We start from the raw sequence: 8,684 nt of genomic DNA on the forward strand, positions 1-8,684 counted from the left end.
TCAGTTTGCTGAGAATGATGGTTTCCAGGTTCATCCATGTCCCTACAAAGGACACAAACTCATCGTTTTTGATGGCTGCATAATATTCCATGGTGTATATGTGCCACATATACATTACTTTAAATGACAAAACCTGCAGTTACTAATTAATATCTCATAATTGCTTCAGCTTGTAATCACTTGTGATATATTGTTTTGAATGACCTTATAAAATCAGACCTTTTAAAGTATATTCATTTACATACATAGAAATACACATGCAAAATCGGAAAGAAGAATGTTTTAGTAACCTTTCTGTGGCTTTAAGGTTACATCAAACTTGACAAAGGCTGGTTGTGATCTTCCAATAAAAATGCATATGATGGAAGCTTTTTACACACTGTTGCATTAAAAATCATTAGTCTGCCTTGATTTTTTTAAAGCAGAGTTGAGGTCATGGGCAATTCATGTGTCTCTGAATACTTCCCAATGCCCTATAGTCTAATCTCCAAGATCAGAAGAAAATATCAATTTTCCTTAGCACCTGAGAATGCAAAACACCCAACATATCTATCATATTCTGATAATATTGTCGAATTAAAGGAGGCCTTCATCACATGGTCTGCCCCTAAATTAGGGATTTCACACACACAACTGCATTTGTAGAAAAAGACAGGAATAATTTGTGAAGACTCAAAAAGTGGGAGTATTGACAACCTGGGCAACATACACAATGCTGTCACCTGACTCACCACCCACTGTGTGATGTTGCTATGCCTTTCTGCTTTTCTTCTTATTGTTTTTGCATAGCAAAGAAGAATCCTGGTTGACATGAATGCAAGTCAAATATTTCCAAGCACTCTACTCTTTAAACAAAGAAATGAACTTGACTAGAGAGACAATGATCTTATTTGCCAGAGTAAACAATGGAGATCTTTCATCTAAAAATATGAAAGATATTAAAATTAGTCAATAATACAAATTTTAATGTAGTGAAAAACCAGAGATCACAAACAGTGACTTGAGAATTTGTTTGCCAAAGCCAAAGGTTAGGAACTAACACTGAAAACCAGATTACAGTGCCAGATATTTGTATGCCTATGGAGGCATAGTCTGTGAGAGAGTTGGCTTCATATGAAGGACTAGGGGTAGGATAGATACCTTTTGTGAAAATACATACAAGAACATGCATTTCTAGACTCAGTGCTCTAGATGTGATAACCATGCTGAGTACCAAGAAAATATAGTCATTTAAATATTATTTACATTCCCCCAAACTGATAATGCGTTAGCTTTTTTTTAAACAGCTACATCAAACAGTAACCCCTGAAAAGCACGTCCTCTCTATCTACTCCCCTCCCCCATATATCATCAGATATTTTTCAAAATGATATTTTGACTTGGGTCTTTTATTTTTAATTTAGTTTTAATTTATATAATGTATTTGTGAATTTATATCAAATAATCTCTTTTTCATTATATTTCATTTTTTTTGCTCACTTTCTATAATATTACATTTGTCTGACTTACTGCAGTGATGACAAATAAGAGTTTTAAAGAGTTTTAAAGGTGGAACCACTTTTTCTTCCATTAGTTCAAATAATATATTTTGCAGGGTTTTGCAAATATTGCTATAAAATTTCCTCCTGCTTTTCTGATGTAAGTCATTACACTGACCTCAAGAAAAGAGAATTTGTTCTTTCATCCTGGAAGCTGTTTCAGTTTTTTGAAAGACAAATAAAGTGTTTATATTTTTCTAGAATTCTGGTTGATTTCCATATACTTAGGTGTTAATGAATTGAGATAATTTGTTACTTCAGCTGTGGCCACAATTCTTATCCTGTGCTGTCTTCTGTTAGCAACTCGCAAGACTAAGCTCCAGCTACCCTCAGTGGCTTGGTGATGTGCTTGACGATGCATCCTTTATTGACTGGGGCTTACTTCCAATTTTACGCCTCCACTCCTCTACTGACATTTCCTGAATTTCTTCCCAATTATACTACTTGTGTTTGTTGCTTGTTTCAATAACTGCATATGAGAGGTGAAAACTAAGCCTGCCATCTTTTTAAAATTTTTGTTTACCTGGCAATTATTCAATAGCCCTAGGTACTTCATTTTCATGGTTCTCACCTAGGAGATTTTCCAACTAGAAGGCTGTAAAGTAATTAAAATCCAAAAGCTAATGGAAACGGTCAGTGTAGACAGCACAACTGATGCTATAGGGCAGGAGATCTGTAAGGACATAAAGAAAATCCTATGAGAAGAAGAATATACATCTCATTCAGATGCACAATTCATATACACAAATAGTATATGAGTGGATGAAACTAGCCTTGACCTTCCATCATTATCCATTAAAGTAGTTAATAGAGTAGCAGAGAAACTCATAGCATTATAATGGAGGAGATATTTACCTCTCAAATGTAGTCTGGTTCAGATACTGTCTGACCCAGTAGAGACTTATTAGAATATATCACCTGATTTTGAAAGCCCCATTATAGATTAAATTTATCACCAAGTGGACCTAGAATAACTTTAGCCCTATGTAACATCCACTTGAGAAGGGTCTGAGTATGGGGGAGTCAGGAATAATATTTGATCCTTCTCTGCAACATTGCTAAATAACATTCATTCATAGGTACTGTCTCTGCTAGAAAGAGAACAGTATCACAAGAACAACAGACACCAAATTTAGCATCTTTGTAAATATCTCACTAACTTTTATTAAGTGCAAGTTCATACACACATACACATGCATATGTGTTGTGTGTGTGTATTTTGAAAGATCTACATGGTTCTCTAATTGCTAAAACTAATTCAGAATGTGGTAGTTATTAATTACCAAAACCATTCTTTCACAGATCAAAAAACCAAGGCTGAAAGAAATAAAAATGTGGCCTAGAGTCTAACCTACTCTCACTGTGTTATACAACCTCTCAGAATTTTTGTCTGTGTTTTCAAATCTCAATACTCACATAAACTTCCAAAATGTGACACAAACAACAAGGAGGTTCAAAGATTTCTAACTTTAAATCAGCATCTCAATGAAAAACAAATTTCTGCAATAATTTAATTGATAATAAACTAGTAACAAGAATGCATCTTGAAAAGATTTAGTAATCAGTATCAATGTACCCAAAGAGCCATGTGAATTATTCTATGTGACGAATGTTGTTCTTCAAAACACAAACAAGAGAATTTGGGAATTTTAGCAATAATTAAGACAAAACAATGAAAGAGATGTTGACTTTTTATTTTTCACTTTTTTTAAAATTTTTTTTTGTAAAATCATTCATCTGTTTTTTTCCATTTCAAGTAAAATAAATAATTTTCTAGTCCAATCTCACATTACTTCCATTCAGAGTTTCAGAGATAGTTTAATCTGAAAGTGGCCTTTGAAAAAACCACATATCTAGTGAAATGCTCCAGCCCTTTTCAGAAATAGTCTCAGAATCTTCGTAAATGTCAAAGGAGAGCCACAAATCTCAAACAGTTGCCAAAACTAGAATATCTCTGAATGTCACAATGATGCTTGGTACATGTCTACCATACAGGGCTTTTTTTGTGGGTGTCAAATTCTGTAAGGGTCATCTTAAAGAAGGATAACATTTTAGGAGAGGATTTAAGAAGTTTAGGATAAAATAATACCTATGTTTTTGGATGGGTCAACAGTTACTGCAGTTGAACATCATCAGGTTGAATAGAGGCTTGTTGCTGCATTTCAATGGCAGAGAAGTTTTCAAATGATTTTAATTTTTCCCCATAAATCTATGTATGATTAGTCATGTTTTGATGCTGTCTGCTTAAGTAAACAACTATTTCCATTTTTAAGTCAATGGTGAGTTTTTGACATTTTATTTAGTGACATGGGTTATTTCATATTCATCACAGTTCTTCGTAACTGACACACATTTGGGTTATTATAGCAGCAAGCTAGTATTTCCAATAAAAACTAAGAACCTTGCTATTACTCCCTACCATGAGATAACAAATGTAACCCATAACACTATTTTATCATGTAGATTTACAAAGATTCACAGAGAAATATACATATCTGCTCTAATGACTTGTTATTTGAATAACAGAAAATATAAAGTCTTGAAAAATTTTTTAATTTTTTTAAATTTTGGATTGTGAATATTTTTTCTTTAAGGTTTTATTTAGCTGTTTTTGTGTGTTACTCTGTTGCTTTAAGTATTTATTCAAATATATGTGATTTTTTTCAAAAGGCATTATGAGTGATATTTTGATTATTTCCTTTTGATTCTTTGTTAGTTTTACCTATTACAGGGTATTTTAAATTTTTATTCTATTTAATACTTTACATTGTTTATTTCTTTCATATTTTCTACTTTCTAAAATTTCAACTGAATCCTTTCTAAAATTAAACTATGTAACACACAGTTTTAAATACTTGTATTTCCCCATATTTATTCCATTTTGATCTTATTTTCTCTAACAAGGATATCTTTTAACTCCTTGCATTTCTACTTTCTTCTATAGAAACCTTTCCCTTCAAAGCTTATTATAATCATTTTTCCACAAAACTTACTTGATACTTCAGGTTCTGTATAACTCTTTATTTGAAATAAATGTCTATTTTATAGAAGTGACCCCTCCTATTACCAATTAGAATGAAATCTGATCCCTCCTTTCCTTGCTAGGGCAGGAATCAATTCTTAAATATCTTTATATCTCATCATAATGCAGTAACTAATAGTACCTAAAACCAAGGTTAGTATATAACAGATGTTCAACATAATTTCGAAAGAATAATTGGTTGCCTTCATTTTATGAGTATAGTGCTGCCTATTAGGAGATTACATTTTCCGATTTTCCTTGTAGTTGTATCTGTCCATGTGACTTAATTCTTGCCAGTAGATTGGAAGAGAATTGCTTTAGAGAATTTCACATTTACTTTCTTAAAAAGAAATCCTTTCTCCTGACTATGCCTCATCCTCCCAGCAGGTAACTAGAATCCCTTGCGGATAATGGAGAAACCATTAGAAGCAACTGAACCACTAAAAAGCAGTCTCTTCTTTTTTAATTTTACTTTTAAATTTGCATATAAAATATACATATATATGTACAGAGTGAGTTATATATATATATATGTACAGAGTGAATTTCATTACATAAAGCGTACAGTGATGAAATTAGGCTAATTAACATGTTCATCCCCTCGAACATTTATCATGTGTTGGCAACACTCAAAATTGTCTCTTCTAACTATTTGAAAATATGTAATAAATTTGTTGTTGACTATAGTCACTCTGTAATTCTACAGAATACTAGAAGAGAAACAAAGTCTCTTCTTGGATTCAGAATACATACCTCAGAATTGTTTGAAAAACAACAATAATAAAACTTTATTTTGATTCATTTTGTTTTATTGGGTCTTTCCCTCTCTCTCTTTTTTATCAAACAGCCTAGTCTTAACAAATTTATTTAAAAAAATAAATTAATGAATTAAAAGTTTTTGGTAAAAGTGTTTAACGCTTTTTAATATCTGTATACACTGATTTTATATATCCTGATTTACTATCACATAGTCTACACAGAATTATCACTTTGGGTTTGATAACACACATGCACAAGGCATGTTGATTAAATACCTATAAAGAAGCCAGAATATTAGGAAACTAAATATTAGGAAACTAAATAATAGACCATTTATAGCACCTTAGTTGGATATATGGTAATCTTCTTTAAAATTAGGCTATAAAACCACAAATTGTAAATACTCATCAATTTTATGTAAGAAAAAGGTCAAGTACTTATTTTTTGTTAAAAAATAATTTTTGTTAAAAAGTAAAAGTTTTTTTAAAAAATCATATATTTCTTTTTGCATTTAATATTGCATTTTTACAAAGTTCTGCTTTAATGACATACAATCAGCTCAGTTATATTCATCTTTTAGATGCTTTACAAATATTATCATATTTGCCTTCAGAAGAACACTCTTTACATAATTAGAAAATAAAACTAAATAAGCAACCTAATATTTTATTTTACAACAAAGAAATAATCTTGGACATGGGTAATAGGTTTTAATCAAGTAATGTCCATGTTATGGACTGGATATTTGTGTTCCTCCCACTAAAAAAAAATAAAGTTTGAAATCCTAATCCCCAATGTGATATTAAGAGGTAGAACTTTTAGGAGGTAATTAGGTCATTAGGGTAGAGCCCTCACAAATGGGATTATGGATCTCATAAAGGGGCATCCAGAGAACTTTGTAGCTTTCTCTTTCCAACATGTGAGGACAAGGCAAGAAGTAGAGACTGCAACCCAAAAGAAGACCTCACCAGAGAACAAGCTGGCAGGCACCTGAGTCTCAGTCTTCCAGCTTCCAGAACAGTGACAAATAAGTATTGGTGGTATAAACTACTCAGTTTATGATACTTTCGCTAAGCAACCTGAAGGGACTAAGAAGTCCTACTTTTTAAATAAAATATAACAAATGGCAAACTTAATGATGAATTCTTTTTAGTTTCACATCAGCGATATCTGATATTTCATCAGTTGTCTCTGAAAACATTTTTCATCCAAAAAAATGAATCATAAACCTATCACATACATTTAATCACAACAGATAATCTTTCCAGATCATTTAAGTTTTCATTATTTTATCTAGTACAAGTATGTTTATGTTAATATTAAATGTATATGTGTACTAGATACTCTGTTGCCTGAGTAATTTGTTATGCCCGAAGTATAATTATTTTATAAAGTACGTATTTGGTGGTCACATGTACCTGAAGTTGACATAGATTATGGAAATTCATAGGTTTTAATTTTTGTTATCTCCACATACTCTGACACTTTATGTCTTAAATATGGATATAGAGGTTAAGAGTATTTTCTTTTCTTTTTAAAAATTAATTATTTAATTAATTTATTTATTGAGACAGTCTCACTCTGTTGCCCAGGCTGGAGTGCAGTGGCATCATCTTGGCTCACTGCAACCTCCGCTTCCTGGGTTTAAGCGATTCTCCTGCCTCAGCCTCTGGAGTAGCTGGGATTACAGGTGTGCATGAACCAGCATGCCCAGCTAATTTTTGTATTTTTAGTAGAAACAGGGTTTCGCCATGTTGGCAGGCTGGTCTCCAACTCAGGTGATCTGCCCGCCTTGGCCTCCCAAAGTGCTGGGATTACAAACATGAGCCACTGGGCCTGGCCTTATTTTCTAATATCTTCTTTGAAGTTTTGTTTTTTACTTCTTGGTACCTCAACTGAAACTTATAGTTTAAAGTTTTCTTATATTATATAGATATTATCCTAATAAAGGGAACGGAACAAAGGATCTAAATAGATCTAATAATGTAAATTATTCAATAGAAAGAAATAAAAAGCAAGAGCCAGAGAGAGTAGTTACAAAGGATCAGGAAGAAAGATCACTGAGTTATTGTTTTTCCCTACACTAACTCAACCTTTTATTGCCCCATTCTTAAATAATACTGTAGAAATGAAGCAGCAATTGTCTCCCTGATAGATGATTGTCTCAAGTGATAATTAGAATGTCTGTTGACATAAAGTCAAATATAAGAGAGGACTCTCTGAATCATGTTCAGTGAAAGCCAAGTTGACTCATATTTTCAGATTGTAAGAGAAACTCATTTAATTATTCATGATAAAAAGTGCAATACAAGCACACATGCACATGCATACATACCAACAGATTTCCTTGTGAATTCAGCAAAATAAAGTGGTCAAAGTAGCCAAAAGTGTAATAAACATAACTTTTAGGAAAAAAAAATTTAGTTCTGCGTAGATTCCTGCTTAAAACTTAATAAATATGTATATAATTTGGGTTCCAGACACTAAATCCTCAATTCAAATTGGCTGGGGAAAAATCACTTTTTCATATAAATTGTGGTCTTTTTACTTAATATGATTAGCTAGCATATTCTCTCAACCAATGGTTCTTGAATCATATTGGAGAAATTTCAGAGTACTGGGAAAAATTAATCCCTTTTCTTGATTGCAAAGCTGATAAAACCCAATTTAAGCTTCCTGATTACTTGCCAAATAAATGTGAGTTCGTCTGGTTTCTTATGAAGTCCATGAGGATGGATGAGATTACTGAATGGGGAAGAAGAACAGAAATGTTGGAATGTTCTAAAATATAAAGCTACTGGTCAAAATCTTAAAATTGTTTTAATAACAAGAATCGAGTAAGTGGCTACCTATATAAAGCCTTGAGAATTTTCATCTCAAAATTGTTTCCCTAATTGGAATAAGTCAGTGAAAGATCCTATTAAGTGAACTTAATATTTAGGATATGATGGTCTTTGGGTTTGTCATTTGCTAGGCAATAGTCCTCAGTTATACAATCAAACACTAATCTAGTTATTGCTGTGAAGGTACTTTGTAGATGTAATTAAAGCTCATAAATAGTAAAGGATTTACTAACTAAGGGAGATTACCCTAGATAATCTGCATCGGCCTGATTCAATGTTAAATGACCTTAAAAGTAGAGCTAACATTTTCTCAGTGAAAAAAAAAAATGAATTGGTTCCGGCTCTCCTAGCATTGGTTTACCAATTCAATTTATGCTAATGTCACTAATAATTCAAATTCCAGTGGTAAAGAGAAAATGAGGTATTCAGTGACAATGTATTTGCTAAGTTAGAACATTTTAGTCAAACTAGATTATATAATAGAATTGGATTGACTAACTGCTCAAAATTGCATTGGAAAAA

The sequence above is a fragment of the Cebus imitator genome, unplaced genomic scaffold, assembly GCF_001604975.1.
Source record: "Cebus imitator isolate Cc_AM_T3 unplaced genomic scaffold, Cebus_imitator-1.0 Scaffold428, whole genome shotgun sequence".
Lineage (NCBI taxonomy): Eukaryota > Metazoa > Chordata > Mammalia > Primates > Cebidae > Cebus > Cebus imitator.